Source organism: Cygnus olor, chromosome 1, assembly GCF_009769625.2.
Source record: "Cygnus olor isolate bCygOlo1 chromosome 1, bCygOlo1.pri.v2, whole genome shotgun sequence".
NCBI classification, from domain to species: domain Eukaryota; kingdom Metazoa; phylum Chordata; class Aves; order Anseriformes; family Anatidae; genus Cygnus; species Cygnus olor.
The window spans coordinates 148,353,531-148,369,812 of NC_049169.1; the positions used below are offsets into that span (position 1 = coordinate 148,353,531).

The 16,282-nt window shown below is 33.5% G+C and overlaps 1 long non-coding RNA gene across 1 annotated transcript; it reads right to left on the reverse strand.

Moving 5' to 3' along the window:
- Positions 1-1,794: 1,794 nt before the first annotated feature.
- LOC121063129 lies at positions 1,795-12,155 on the reverse strand. Its single transcript, XR_005815853.1, has 3 exons — positions 12,066-12,155; positions 3,655-3,722; positions 1,795-1,843 (listed from the first exon to the last, which is right to left on the reverse strand). It is a non-coding gene; the product is annotated as an uncharacterized LOC121063129 (long non-coding RNA).
- Positions 12,156-16,282: the final 4,127 nt, after the last annotated feature.

Sequence of the window (16,282 nt, forward strand, 5' to 3'; positions counted from 1 at the left end):
GAAGCTCTTGAACTCTACTTCATTTGGGGTATCTATCAGATGACTTTCTTGCTGAATGAAGGGCAAAGGGAATCGTGCTTAGAGATTTACTTTGGAGATGAGTTATCTATTTCTTGTCTGTGCAGAATCTGATTCTATGCTACGCAAAGTAGACTCTTGCTGAGAGTTTTTAATAAAAGTTGGTAAATGTTGCTTAGAATTACATTCAGTAACAACATTTTCTACTAATTCAGGAGGAACTTCAAAAAAGGGAGGGGAACAGAGCAAGCTGCCTTGAACTTTCATTATTTTACTTTCTGTAGTAGCTACTTCCAAAGGACTGAAAATTGGACAGATATTCCCAAATCAAAAAAAAAAAAATTGTCTTAGATTAAATCACCTTGTGAAAGTTAGGTGGTGTCATTCAGGCAGTAGTGCAGCTAACCCAGCATAATATTTTTATGAGTAGGGTCCATATTGACAGGTCCCTTGGAAATATGCACAGTAGAAAAAAAAGGAAAAAAAAATCTTTGGCAACTGTGAAAGCACATTTCTGGAATTTGGCATAATCCAGTTATGCTGTAGTTATCTCTTTCTTGAATAAAGACTGGTGCTATTCATTTGATGTTGAGACGAATCAGAAACCCTGCTGAGAACTTTAATAAGGTACCTAACAAGGGAAATTCTCCACATTAAGCAGTCTGGCTAGGTGACAGTCACTGCTGTGCCATTTCAAGATGCTGCAATACATACCAAATTAATATAATGGACCTCTAAGATGCTTCAGTGAGTTCCAATTTTGTATAACCGTTATTAAAGCATTATATACGTATGTATTTATACATAGACACACACACATATATCTCTGTACTCCACAGGATGAAACAGGACAGCTGGATGAATACACATCTGTACTTGAAATGGTTGACCATGGGACTGATCCAGTTTATAAAAACAAGCCATGCAGGCTTGTATTATAGAGACAGAAGTCTCAAACATAAATGCTGCTGTTGTATGTTAAGAATTTAATTGAAAATATGACTGGAGGTGAATTTCTCTAGGACTCAAATTCAATCAACTTGAAAATTAGCAAAGAAAGAAAAAGAGATTGAGTTTGTAAGTTTTGTTTAATTTGAACTTTCCCATTTTAAAATATAAATTAACACTTTTAAAATTAAAATTAGCTCTGAAGAAAATTGAATCTTTCAGTTTAAAAATATCAATGACATTTTCCATGTTATTTTCAAAGACTTTTGGTTAAAACTATAAGTAAGGATCAGAAGTTTTTATTGGATTAATAAAAATGATTAATTGAAGCATTTCCATCAAAATCTACTGACATCTAAGGTCATGATTGTTTTGCAAACATCTCTTTGTTACACAAGAAAGGTTGGAGTAACTCCTTCCATTCAGCTTGAGAAAGATATCTAAGGGATGCCAGAAGGATTATGATACATGATATATTTCTGTTTGAAGAGATTTCAATAGGAAGGACACTTGAATAAGAAAAACACAGGAGAACATGGACTTTATCATCAAAAAATAAAGTTTTTCTTAATATCTGGCTTAAAAGCATATGAAACTTTGGAATACATTTAATGAGTTGTTTAATGAGAGGAAGGTGTTGAAACAGCTTGGTAAAGTCAGCAACTTAAATAAAAAGCTCACCTGCTCTTTCTATACTGCTACTTCTTTCAGAAGTCATGCATCTGATCTTCATCTTGCAGGATGATTCATATTTCTCCCTCTCCACCTTGATTTGACATACAGACATTTGTTACAGCCTTCCCACTTGCCAAATCTGCTGGTATTTATTTGTGTTACTTTGCTAGCAAACCCCTTCATAGTTTTCTTCACTGGATATCTGTAAAGCACCACATGTTAAGGACAGCAGTGGCATGCTCAGCTTTGCCTTGGGTGTCATAAATTATTTTTTGGACTTGCCTTTCTATAATTCTGCTACTTACTTGAAGTAGGTCTTGACAACTTTGTTCTGATAAGTGGTATTTTGTTTAAAAAACATCTATATTCACTTGCTTGGATTCTTGTAATTTTACCTATTAAATTATTTCATATTCTTTAAAACAAAATTCTGCTGGACATGATTACATTTTCCCTATCTTTAATATAAATAAAGGAAGCAGTTATAAATAGTTGATGAGAAACTGTGCATGCATAAGTGATTTTTAATTGCCGAGAAGTTTCTACTACATTCAGCTTGCAGCTGGCTGTATTGTTGTTGTGTTGGTCACATTGTAGTTGGCTAACTTATTTATTGCCTTCCCAGCTATATTTTGGGCTTTGGACTATGCTTTAATAAGCCCAGATGGATTTCAGCCTAAGTAATACATTTTAATCCGTAACCTAAATAAAAAATACAGAATTAATTTATGAAAAGTATTACTTTAGCACCAACGCTGATGGTTACATCTATTAGGTGGTCTTCCAGTAAACAAGTAAAATGAAGTATGTTATTCTGAGGAAATTATGTTGTAAATTTTAAATATGGCTTTTGAATATAATAGGTAGAATATTGGGTCTTGCTGTCAAAGTCCATCATTAGCTCAACAGAGGTTCTGGATTTATGCTTAGCTTAAAAATATTCAACTAATTGCTTATGTATGTGCTCTAGGTGATCCTGCCTGGCAGGGGGTTTGGACTAGATGATCTTCAGAGGTCCCTTCCAACCTCAGCCATTTTGTGATATGTTTAATTTGAATGACTGGTTAACTTGAAATGCTGTTATATAGCAGACAATATTCAAAGCTGATTTGTATAATTTGGTATTTTTTAATGAAATATTTATTCTATTTTGGATGGACATAACTGAGAATCAATCAGATTATCTATAGCCCACAAATGCTGGTAAGATGGTGGAGCTTATCTGTTCTGAAATCAGTAGCAAATCATTCCATTAACACAAGAAAAAGCTGAACCCCACATAAAGGAAGAGAAGTTATGAGTACATTTGCACATATAAATGAAGCACATGTTTAATTTACTTAATATCATCTTATTGCCAGTCAATGACTTACTGACAGGATAAACCAGCTGTGACCCCTACTACCTACCACACACCATATTCACATCTCCCTATCTCATGCATTTCTCACCGTGATTGTGCATCTGTGTGAGACTCCAACCAGACTGCAGCTACATTCTCTACCTTGATAAACACAAGACTTTTCTTTACACTCACAGTGAGGATACTGCTGCATCCTCATGTTACTGGGAGATTCTGTGAAAATTCTGCAGTTAAAAGAGAGCTGCAGTGATTAGTCAAAGCCCCTGAGACAGTTAATTTTTTATTGAATAAGAAAATGCACTTTTACATTTTTTTCTCCAAAACACGATAGAAAAAGGAAAGCTTCAGAGTCCTGATAGCTGTGAGAGTTTCTCAACAGAAGCTGTCACTTTAATTCTATTGTTAGAAGGTGGTCCAAAGGCAAAGATTTTTAATAACTCTATGTTTTTTTATTAAATTATACTATACTGTTGAAAAGTATTAAATGTGGCAGATATGCTTAAGAATGCAGAGAACACAAACATAGCAAACACCGTTAATCTTATCTCAGTGATGTAAATGTTTCAGAAAAGGTTCTCCTTTTAAAAAAAGAAAGAGAAAATGTTATCAGCCATTTGAGTAAGTAGGATACCGAAACAAAAAATACATACATTTTAGATTCACCAAGTCCATCATGCTGCACTCATCTAATATTTTCTTTGATAAGGTATGTCATTTTCTAGGTAAAGAACATACAACATTACTGGTAAAACTGAAGATAATGAAATAATCTAAGAAATGTAGGATACCTAAAAAGTGTAAGGGTTATGATTAATATTTAATTGAAAGGAATTTAGTAATGGTACTACTTGAGAAAGAGGTAAATGCTGCTAAATATTTTCATTTCTGACCACAGCACAGAGAACAGTAATGTTCCAATAACTGTTTTTGCAATCAAAAAAAAGTTGAAATATATTGTCAATATGTGACTAATGTAAATGTCTTAAAGAGACAAAATGTAATGAAATCTTTTTATCAAGCATGATATCACTCATTTTGGGATCATGTAAATTCCTCTATAAGAGGAATTTGGGCTGAATGATGCAGGAAGAAGAAAATCAAAGGAATTATTCAATCATAAAGGACACTCAAGCATCAGTCAATTAATGTGACTGTGAAAATGACAATCTTAAGATTTATCATCTGATATATATATATATTTAAGGGAAGGAATAGGATCTCTGCAATATTCAACTGAAAACAGAAGTATTCTGGTCACTCAGCTGTTACAAAAATAAACAATAACTAGAATATTCAGAACATACTATTCAGATACCAGGAGAGTCTATATTCTGTGATTCTGAAATATATGTCTCTCTTTTTTTTATTTTTATTTTTTTATTATTTTTTTGTTAAGTAAGACAGAGGTTGGGTATGCTTGTGGTTAAATCCAGGAAGTAAGGACAGACAGGGGAAAACATTCTTTAAAGGATGACATTGTGAACATAAAAAGTGATTATATTTCAGTAAGTAATAGACTCAAGCTTGATATTTCAAATTTCCAACCATGTTTGGAAGAAGTTTCTGAAGAAATCTTCCACTAGGAATAAGTAGGCAAGAAATTAAACTTGTTTTTGAATGGTCCTCCATTAGTTTATGAAATGGGTCATATGATTATGCAATAGCTATTTTGCTCTGTCAAGATGTGTGGTAATATTCTTATGGCTATCCAAAGAAATCAGAAAAGTAAGACAGTTTTCTGGTTTTGCTATGTGGAGTCGTAAGCAGTGCAGACAAGTTAGAAGTACAGTTCACATGTATGTTAGTAAGAGGACACATTTTAACATGATTAAAAACAGGATGGTTATATGTTCAGAATGGTTTCTGACTTTCCTAATACTTTCCTACTGAAAGCTATGCACTGATGCAAATTTATTTTTCTGGAGTTGCTATCAAGAACTATAACTTCTCTAAAGTTTCTGTAACAAAATGTAATCAGACATGGGAATATCATTACCTTTAAATGACATAAATTAATTATATATATTTTAAACAAGGAAGTAAATTAATCCTCAACATTACTGAAAACACTTTAGAATAATTATTCATTAATATTAAAATGATTAAAGATTATTATTAATGTCTTTATCTAAGAGAAGTTATTTAACCATCAAGGTCTGCTTGCTTCTTTCTTCTGCATAATTTTTTATTCCTTCATATAGACAGCTGAGTTTTTTTTATCTCCTGGTCCTTTACCGTGCTTCTCAGTCCATCACGGTTTGGGCAACTGTTCTTTTTACCTGCTTTCTGCCATGTCCATTCCACATATACATATTGTTCTCTTTTCCTCATTATCAGAATAAGATGAATAACCAAGAGTAAATAGTAATAAAAAGAATACTTCCCAAGTATTTGTCTTGACAAGCAAAATGAATGCTCATATATGGAAAATAAGATAAATATTCCTAGCACTATATCATCGTATATACATCATTGTTATATTGGAATGAAAAAGAAATTTTGTCTTGGCAGTTAAATAGTTCCTCAAATGTAAATCACTTCATCTTTGGAAAGATATCTTTTCTGTATACAACAATTTTTCCTTTAAAATATTAGGATGCTCATTGTTAAGTATTATATAGTTTAGTCAGATTCTGAAAATATGTAAATGCAGAAAATCTAGTAAAACAAACCACCGTTGGTGGGAGTCTACATTAGTACAAAGCATGTCACAGCAAACAAGAGGTACTAACAGGCTTGCCTGTTTTGATTCAAATTATGAGAGCTCTTCGGAATAGATTGATTTTTAACCACCAGAAAGTGAGATGAATGAATGATAACTATATAATGAAAGGCAACCCCAAAACCTCCCAAGCATTAGAGAAGAAAAGGGTGTCCGTCCCACAGCTCAGTACCAGAAAGGCAGAACACAGCAAATGAACCAGGTGTGACAGTTGATATTCCCTCTCTGAGACCTAACCAACACATCTGCAACACTTGAAACTTACACTTGAAAATAAACAAAATGTGAGGTTGATGAGAGTTTAATGAAAACAATATCTAACTTTAATTAGTTACAGTGGAAGCTAACTAATTTTCACTTGGCTAACTCCCAGACTCCATAATTTCAAAGGAAATGCTACCTTCCACTCAAGAAAGATTTAAAAAACAGAGAGCTATATATACCATACTATATCACATAGTATATTTATATCAAATAGTATGATATATATATATGTATATATATATCATATATATATACATATATATATATCATATAGTATAGTATTCATATAGTATGGTATATATATAGCCAGGCTCTTTTGTCTGTGCTGAAGAATGAATCTAGCCCTTTAGTGCTCTACAGTTTTTGCAGGATTAAGATGTTTAATATATGTTTCTTAGATCTATGTTTTCAGTTTTGGGAATAAACTCTTTCTGGAGATAACTGGACTGAAAGCATCTCAGAGTTTTTTACTTTTGCTGCTCTAGAATTGGATAATTCTTTAAAATCATTTATATCAGGTTGCTTAATGTGGCTGGTTGTGTGCATCTATAAATAAGAAACACTTTATGCAAATGAGAAGCAGTGCCCACACCTAAATTAATTCTTAACCATTTCTTCTTTTCTTAGAATCAATCAAAAAGAAAATGTGGGGTCTAAACTAACGGTGACCTACTTAACATGGCAGGACTGAGCATGTACCAAACAGGTAGCTCATTATAGATGAAAAACTGACTCAAGATGTTTCTTATTGAGGTAGTAGTCCCTATATATAAACTAGATGCAATTTCATGCATATATTTGTTGCTGTTATTAAAAACAATGCTGAAATCTTTTAAATGCACCAAGTGGAGCATAATTCTACTCTAGCAAGAATACTTTTATTACTCACTGGCATTTTAAAAAATAAACTCAGAAATATCTTTTAGTGGAGTAAAAACATTTTAATTTTTTAATTTTTTTCAAAATAAAACATTTTACTAGTGATGACAGAGAATCCAAGAACACATATTTGCATAATCTTTGATGTTTAAAAATCAAACCAACAGCTCAGTATGAATCGATTACCTTAATAATCATGAAATACATTTTTTCTTTATGTTTATACAAGATACTGGCTATAGTTTTATGAAATTAGGTGCTCTCTTAGGGTAACATTCTATAATAATCTTTATTTTATCCTTTTTTTTTTTTACAATAATTAGTATTCAATATGCAGAAGATTGATAGCTGGTGTAGTTTAGACAGGACATTTATTCTTTTCTTTCTTTTCTTCTCTCATGTAGACACAAAAATGCTTACATGTTGCTATCTGCATTGCTGAAGACTTCCATGTCTTGAAATGTAATTATAAATGAAATGAAATTATAAAACATATTCAGTGTTTAATCACATTCTTTATGAGCAGTCCATAGAGATCTTTCTCCAAAATTGGTCCTTTCAGTGGACTCCTCTTATACTCATTCTTGCTTTCTCATTCTTCATTAGTACATAATGCAAGATAGACGGTGAGTGACTAATTTGATTTTGTTTTCTCTTATTTTTTCAGGTGACAAAACAAGCTGGTGATACAGCAGAAACATTTTTTGTTTTGTTCTGAAGACAAATGTAACACTTTATATAGCATAATCTCAGCTGACTGACAGACTCTTTGGTAAACATTTTTAGAATGTGTTATCTGTAGCTACGTTTTGGAATTACCTCGATATTCACTATGCTTCAAATCTGCATTCTTCTGTAAGGTAATCTTCCATTTTGCTGTAAGGCAATCAAGGATCTCAACTAAGGTGACTCTAGTACTCTTGATATCAGGAAATTATTTTCTAAGAGCAAAAATGCCTTTTCTTTCATTTAGCACAATATCCTGTAAAAGAGTAAAATAATTCCATGTTTCTACACTGTAGGACAGGCCTGATTCTGCTGCTGAATAAGGTTATATAAAAGAGTCTTTGTGGTGGAGTAGTTGCTGTTAACCAGGGATAGACTTTGTTGAGAGTGGAGTGTGAATATATTCCAAGGTGTTCTGCAACTATTTCAGTTTGTATAGCTTTCTAATTAGAGGTGTTTGAAAACCTTAAGAGCTCACAATGAATTTATTTTAGAGACATAATTTACAGGAAGCTTACCAAGAAGCTTATGGAATAGACCTCTTCTTGCAGCTAACTAGTGATGGGACTAGAGGGAATGGCCTCAAGTTCCACCAGGGGAGGTTTAGGTTGGAAATTAGGAGACATTTCTTCTCATAAAGAGTAGTCAGGCATTGGAATGGGTTGTCCAGGGAGGTGGTGGAATCACCGTCCCTGGGGGTGTTTAAGGAAAGGTTGGACGTGGCGCTTAGGGACATGGTTTAGTGGGTGATGTTGGTTAGTAGGGTGATAGTTGGACCAGATGATCTTGGAGGTCTTTTCCAACCTTAATGATTCTATGATTATCAAAAACATTTTTCTTTTTTAGTTGATCAAAGGTAAAGAAGAGGCTCTTCAGTTTGTTGTCAGAATTTCTTTGGTATGAAGAACTAGATACTATATTTTGAAGATCCATGTAAATCAGTTTTCTGCCAGTAGTTACCTTGAGTTACACCAACTGAAAATTTGGTTTACTGTTTTCCTTAAAAAAATTACCTTAATATTTTGATTTAAGGTATTTATTTAGGTTCTCTTTAAATAATTTTTATTGCATTAATAAAGATGCATTATTAACTAGAACTTTGAATGTTTGTTGTTTTTCTTTTGTTTGCTTTTTCTGTGTCATTTGTGCATTTGTTTGCGTTTGTTTCTGTTTTGTAGTTTCATAGCACTGTATTTTTGTACCCTCTCCTCCTTTCAGCCTACCCTAATTATCAAGTGTCTTCTACTGTCAGTTTGAAAGTAAATGTCACAGCATTGTTCAGAGGGTGGGCTCAAACCAAAACATAGGATTGGAGATCTTCTTCTTTGTCCTACTGATAGTTTTTACTCTAAACATGAACTTTACAATGTACAATTTTTTAAGTGAATTTGAAGCCTAAATCCAAACTTTCTGCAGTTTAGGGATTTTCTTTGAAATTCAGATCTGATTCCAGACATGAACATTGCTACTTTAGCATTGTTTGAGGTTAGTATTAATGTTTCTCATGGGCTGAATTCTTGATGGATTTTTTTTCCTAATAAACATTGTTGTTATGTTTCAAGCTGGAGTTTCATTTACACTATTCAGATTTTTTCCAATATATTATAACAAAGTGTTCATTAAAAATACGCTTTCCAGAACTGTTAATTAAAAGGCCGTGCTGGGATAAATAAACCCATATGCTGTTGATTAACTATCTTTTAGGGGTCAACAGTTGGAATCTCCTGCTGTGCTTATGTTAATTGTTATCCAAAATTTTACCAGGAACTGTTATGTCCATATGGTTCTTGCTGAAAATATAAGGTCTATAGAGAAAATGAATAAAACCCAAAGAAAAAAGGTATCGGGCTCTGCCGTATGTGTGGCAAATTCATGGTGATACTTAATCTGCTCTATTACAGAAAACACAGAAAAAAATTAAAGTAATACATATGCAGGTGTATGTATGTATTCATTACTATGAATACGTGCTACTATTTATAGAAAGACTATCTATCTGCATGTAAGGAAATATAAATGTAGATTTGTAAGAAATAATTTTCCCAAATAATGAAAAGTAAAAAGGGATAGCAAAATTTTTTAATATCCAAAACTACACAGCAAATAAATGTTGGTGTTGACTCTGGACATGGCGTTTTTCAGCTGAAAAGAATCACTGAAACCCTGAAGACGTGTCTTCATGAAAGGTGAATCACAGAATTATCTAGAAGAATGGAAGGTCTGCCCTTTGATTCTCCTTTTTGAAGTCTAAAAAACCTCACCTTTACTGAAAACTGTTTCTATTTATTTGATTTATTTTTAAATTTTAGGCATAAAAAGTTTTCATTTTTATCTCTTATGATGCAACAACTTTATGAAATTATATGAAGATGAGTTAAAAAATAAATAAATAAAAAACACCAGACCTTAATATTTTATATAGAGGTTTAAATCAGACTATAACCTTTGCCTAGGACTGTAAAGATTCTGCTTCTCTTTCATGACACTCCAGTTGAAACTATGAAAAAGCAGTGGCTGAGGTAGAACTTGAAACAGTGATATCATCAACTGGGTCAGAAGTTAGAGAAAAAACTCCACCAAAAATATTTGGATTTACCATTTCTTTTGTTTTGTATGTCTTGCTTCCTTGTTTTAAGAGGGAAAATCAATCACTATCGAGAGCCTCAAACTTTCAAACAAAGTAACTTTAGTTTTAAAAACAAAAAAACAAAGGGAATAATTTAGATGTGGATGGATTCAGTTTAGTTTGAGAGTTTAGAAGGCAGTTGTGAGTGACATTTAAAATACCTGTATCACAGTTTTTCTAAACACGAGTGGGGGATGCTATTTTTTTCATTGCAATGACAGCTGTCTGCTAATTTCTGCATGATGTATCCTCATGAACAGCTGAATGCTGGGTCCTAATGAAAATCACTCTCTGTAGACAGTCCTGACCATCAAAAGCAAACAAAGAAACAAACTAAATAACAGAACAAACCAACCCAAAAAAAAAAAAAAAAACAACACAAGAAAATCCTATAACAAATCTTCTATGGTCATAGAAGACAAATTGGAAGTCCTAGTGTTTCACAGACACTCAAAATGATGCTAAGCCATGTCTGTCTCCACTCACTTTGAAATGTCTGTGACTTGTGCTCAAGAGCTGGAGAAGGAGATGGACTGGATGATGACAATGTGAAGTGATTGACTAGACTGACTCTTCTGTGACATCAATCTCACAGAAGAAAGTTGATTGCTCCTGGCACAAGCCATGTTCTTATGTCACATACCCTGAGAAAGCAGTGCTGTCTTGGTACTAGCTTTGGCTGAGGAGAAAAAGTAATGCATTTTTTTTTTTGGTGTGTGTTTTCTTTTCAGTGGAAATAAGAATATCATTGTGAATAATTTTAAATGTGTTACAGTGATGCAGCTCTGCTATATGCAGAAGCAGAATTATGTCTCATTCTCAGACTTTTCAGATTTTACTGTGCTCTGGGGTAATAGTGTATATTATGTTCAGCACATCTGTTCATGACCTTCTTTGGTTCTTTATTGGTCAGAAAAACTAGCCCAGAATCCCCAAACCTCAGCCTGCTTCTTCAAGCTCTCCTTTCCCTTTAGTTTGGTTCCCACCTTTGTTTTATATACCTTTGATCTTACTTAAGGAATATTTTTAGTTTGCAAAATGGTTTCTTTATTCAACATTCCCCTAAGAAGAGCAATTACAAACCACCAAGTCATTGTGGATGAAATACCTCTGAAGCCTTTCAGCCTCAAAACAATATTAGTAACAGTGGAGAGAAGCTATGGGAAAAAATGGATTTTTCTCTTACTTGCATGCTTTTCCTGCATGCTTTTTTCTGGAAGGGAGATGCAAGAGTAGCAAGTTCTGCTACCCTGCAAAAGGTTGGGGCTGATGTGATGAGAGGTTCCTCAGACAGACAAGTTGAAATAATAAGTCAAGTCCAAGGTCAGCCTGGGAAGCCCAGTGAGCAAGTCGGGACTGCAGTGACAGAACTGGAGAATGACACATTTATAACATCACTGGGGCAGGGTCTGATGGCCCTGGGATGGACTGAAATGGTGTTCTGGGATATGGATAAATTATGGAAGGCACTGGTGGGGGCTGGGTAGGGTCATAATAGTCCCTTGGTACCTTCAGGGCCATGGAATGTTATAACCATATCTTGTGAGCTTCCTTTTTCACTAGACATCATATTAATTGTCTTTAATTTCATATTTCATTCAGCATAAGAAATCACGCAGGACTCCCTCCACAACAAAGTCTTCTCAAATACTTCATTCATCAGCATTTTCCCCTCAATGCAGCCTACACTTGCTCTTTGCCTATTAACTGAGGATAACTGAGCAAGTCATCCTGCTAGAACTACCAGTTTCAGGATGATAAAAAAATAATTTAGGTGAAAGGAAAATAGAAAATTGGAAATTAGTCATGTTCAGAGTAAAGAGAAATGGTAGTTTAATTCATACCTTCACTGAGTCCTTGTTGCTTTTCAGAGTGATCTCTTTGGTACCAAGAATATCTTCTAATACTCAACTTCAAAATATACTTCAGATTTCCTTAAAGTAATGATGACCTTCATCAGATGCTGCCCATATGTCAGTACCGCATCAAGCTTCCTGAAAAACTCCAGGCCATTTTTATTATTATTATTATTATTTATTTTTTTTTACAGAATACCCACTAAGTTTGTTGAATATTTCCAAAGGTCAGGCAAGATACTGTTCTCACTAATGCCTGATGGTTGCTGAGGATATCTATTTCTGTCATTCCTGGTATGCAGTCAGATACCTATTGTATGTTATTTCTGGACATTCCCAGCTAAACTAGGTTTATTGTGCCCAAGGCTTCTTGATGAACAGTAGCTTCATGTAGCACAGGACATATTTGTGATAATAAGATTGAAATTTAATATCTTACAATAGGCACTCCAAGCCTAAGTAGAACACTTTCTGCAAATCTGTTGTTGAATGTTAAGTAATTCAGACTATGAAAAGGAATCCAAAAAACTTCAAAAGAAACAACATGGTACTTTTTAAAAAGTCCTTAATTTTTGGGCCATAGCTGTGAATGGTGAAAAAATCCTCCACCCAAAAGCCTCCATAATGTAAAAATAAAAACAAAGCAATCAGCAGCCCAAACTCTCTCAATGAAATATGATTTTACTGTGATGCAAAGAATGTTAATATCAAATGGCTGGAATTAAGGATTTTAGATATTGGGCTTGGGATGATGGTTTTGGGATATTTGTTATGAAGAAAAACTTTGATGTTTTGGAGTAGATCCCAGGTGGTGTAAAGTTATTCTGCAGTTACTCTTAATTCATACCCAATAAGGACTGACTTGCACTCTGTTCATTTGCACTGAAGTATCTACTTCCTCAGTATCATTCATTTAAAAACAATTTAAATAAACCCTGGAAGAAAAGTGTATCTATAAATAAGAAACCTTGCAGATAGCACCTTGCTTAATTTAGTATATATGCATGCTCACATGCTAAAGTTGTTTATGATAATAGATGCACCGTCTAATGCTCAGAAACCTGCTTTCAAATTTCAAAGCAATCTAGCCTTAGGTTAGGTAGTTGTGTAGGAGAGAATATAACCAGTCAGAGTGACTGTGATGAGTATTCTTTACAGCTTAATACACTGCTGATCACTTATAAATATTCTACCATAATATGTTATTAGATTTTAATTTCTTTATCACTTTTTCTTCTTTTGGTTTCTATTAGAAATGCCTGCCTGAAGCATTTGGAAATGTCATTTTGTATAATGAAAATGGACTAACATGAATACAAATTTCCAGCAAACATTTTTCTTTCTTTTAGAGGAAAATTCTCATGAAATTTTTGCAAAGAAAATTCCACTTCTGGAAGTTTTGTTATATGTCTGTATATATATATATATATATATATATATATTTGTGATAGGGCAAGAGAGAATGACTTCAAGTTGCACCAGGGGAGTTTCAGGTTGGATATTAGGAAAAATTTCTTTTCAGAAAGAGTGGATAGGCATTGGAACAGGTTGTCCAGGGTAGCGTGGAGTCACCGTCCCTGAAGGTGCTTAAGGAAAGGACAGATGTGGTACTTAGGGACATGGTTTAGTGGGCAATATTGATGGTAGGTGGATGGTTGGGCTAGATGATCTTAGAGGTCATTTCCAACCTAAATGATGCTAAGATCCCATGATTGTTTTTTTCTTTATTTTAAAAGGTATATTCAAGATCTTGATCTAAAGAATTTAATAAATAAAGGAGAATTAAAATAAAATAGTTAAAGTCATTTAAAATATCTGCAGATAAATGGAGGTAGAGAATATAAAATTTTCACATTTCTCATTACTCATCTTAGAAAGCAAAACTGGAAACTTTACCCAAATTACTTACTGCTACACTGCTAAGAAGTGTCTGGTAATAACAAGAAATTTAATTGTTTATTTTTGACATGGTACAAAGAAGACATGACTGAATATTAGGTAATGCATTTCATTTGAAACTAATAAGAAAAATTAGAAAATAAAAGTCCAGTTCTTCCTAGGCAGATATGAATGTTGCAAACCTTTCAGATACCACCTGACTATTCAGCAGTACCTTTGGAAGCTATAGGGTACTTCCAAGTAAGTGCTTCTTTAGTTTTTACAAAACTAATTTGAGAAGATGTCCAGATTAGTCATCCCCTCATGACTAAGTTATCATAAAAAGAAATAGTAAATATTAAGTAAAAGATGAAATAAAAAGCTATATCAGACATGCATAGGAGTAAATCATGCAGTTCCAACCCCTGCTACTTCAAGCAATGATATTTCATTAAAATTTCACAATTTCAGTATCCCTGATGATGTCTTCACTACAACATTGCTTGCTGAACACAGTGGAAAAAGGTTACTTTTGTTTTAACAGTAAAGATGAAGCTACTTGCACTTACATCTTATTCTCCTTTTATTAGTATAAATAAAAAAACTTTTATCATTCATCTTCTGGCATGTCTGATTTTATTCTTACTCTTTCCTGATGAGTCCTTTTTCCAGTTCTCCTTGTCCCTTGACTTACTCATAATATCTGTCTTTGGGTGATTTTCATGCACTGTCCCTGGAGCATTTCTACATTTTTTTCCCATTGCTTGAAATGCAAACTCAAGCTAGTTTAATGCCTTTAGCTTACTATTCAGAGATGGTTCTACATCGGAGGGCTAGCAATTGCCTTTGCCCTTCAACTTCTATCTACAGCAGAATTTGCAGGGAGGTATAGAGGTATGGTTGTCTTAAACTACATTTCTTGTAGCACTAGTTTTGCTTTCTCTATTTTTTTTTTTTTGTTCTGTCTTTTATTCTCTTGCAACTCACATTCAGAGAGAAAAAGTCAGATAATTAATGAATAAATTGCAACGGAAAACTAATTTATGAAATTAAAATGCAGCGAGAAAAATGTTCACAAAAAATAAAATAAAGTTCATACAGTATTTCTCAACACATGCCTATTACTATCTGGCTTATCAAACTCAATAACCACCTATTCAGATTTCTTTGGTGGGAAAAACCAAGACCATTAGTCTTTTGACAATGCCTGCCATTTGCCCTGTAGACACAGGTGTGCATTTTGGTTCCTGAATCCTACTGCACCTCCCATCCGTTTCTCTCCTTTAACCACAATGTAACCACAGCTTTCCTTCCACAATGGATCTAATAGATACACAAGAAGTTTGTGAGCTCTGTCCTCTAGATAAGTGTCTATCTTACCAGTGATCTTTTTATTATATAGAAAAAATTGCCTTTAAAATGTGTTGGAAAATGATGTTGGAAGTCAATTTGTTCCTTTTTTTTTTCTTTTTTTTTTTTTCTTTCTTGCGATCAAGTTGCCATCATATGCAACTGATGGCAAACATGGAAAGTTATTTTACATGTTGTCTTCTTGTTAAGACTATTAGATCATTTAACTAGCTCTATGAAAGAAAACTTCCAATGAACTTGTCTGCTGTGATTAGGCTAATGCATGTCAGACTGTTTTCCTTACTTATATGAGTCAAAAGGCTTTCCCACAGAAATGAAGAAGAATTTTTAGTAGACTTTTTTTAACACATAAATTTTGATATTGACACGTTTCTCTTCAGTAAGGTGAGTCAGTATGTGTGTGTCCCCCCCCAGTTCTTTCTCATTTCTAATATATGTGGCTTTATGCCTGGAAAAGAAAGAGCATACTTTACTATTAAGTTTTAATTTCTGATTTGTGTTCAGGTAATGTTTAACATAACTTTCTTTAGCAAACTATACAGAATTATTCCTATAAAATCAATTTTTTTCATCTAAGTAATTAAAACATATTTCTTGTACAGCATTTGGCTATGCTGTTAGCCAACTCATCAGTGCCTGTTTTCATTCTTACAGTCGTTGAAAAAGTTTGGTTCATTCTTTCTGTATGTTTAGACATGCTGATAAATGTTTGTCAACAGTTATTTTTATTGCACCAACTCAGGAACAAAAGGAAAACTTTTTGATCAAAATTGCTGTGACTTCCATCCAGTACATATGAATGTCTTCTCTTCCGCAGAAACATCCATTAATATATCATTGTCAACAACTCATCCTCCCTTAGCAGTCAAAATATGCTTTGAAAATAAGTGCCACCTACCCTTAACATACTCCAGAGTAACATGCAAACATCCACACTTTTTGTACTCCTCCCATGC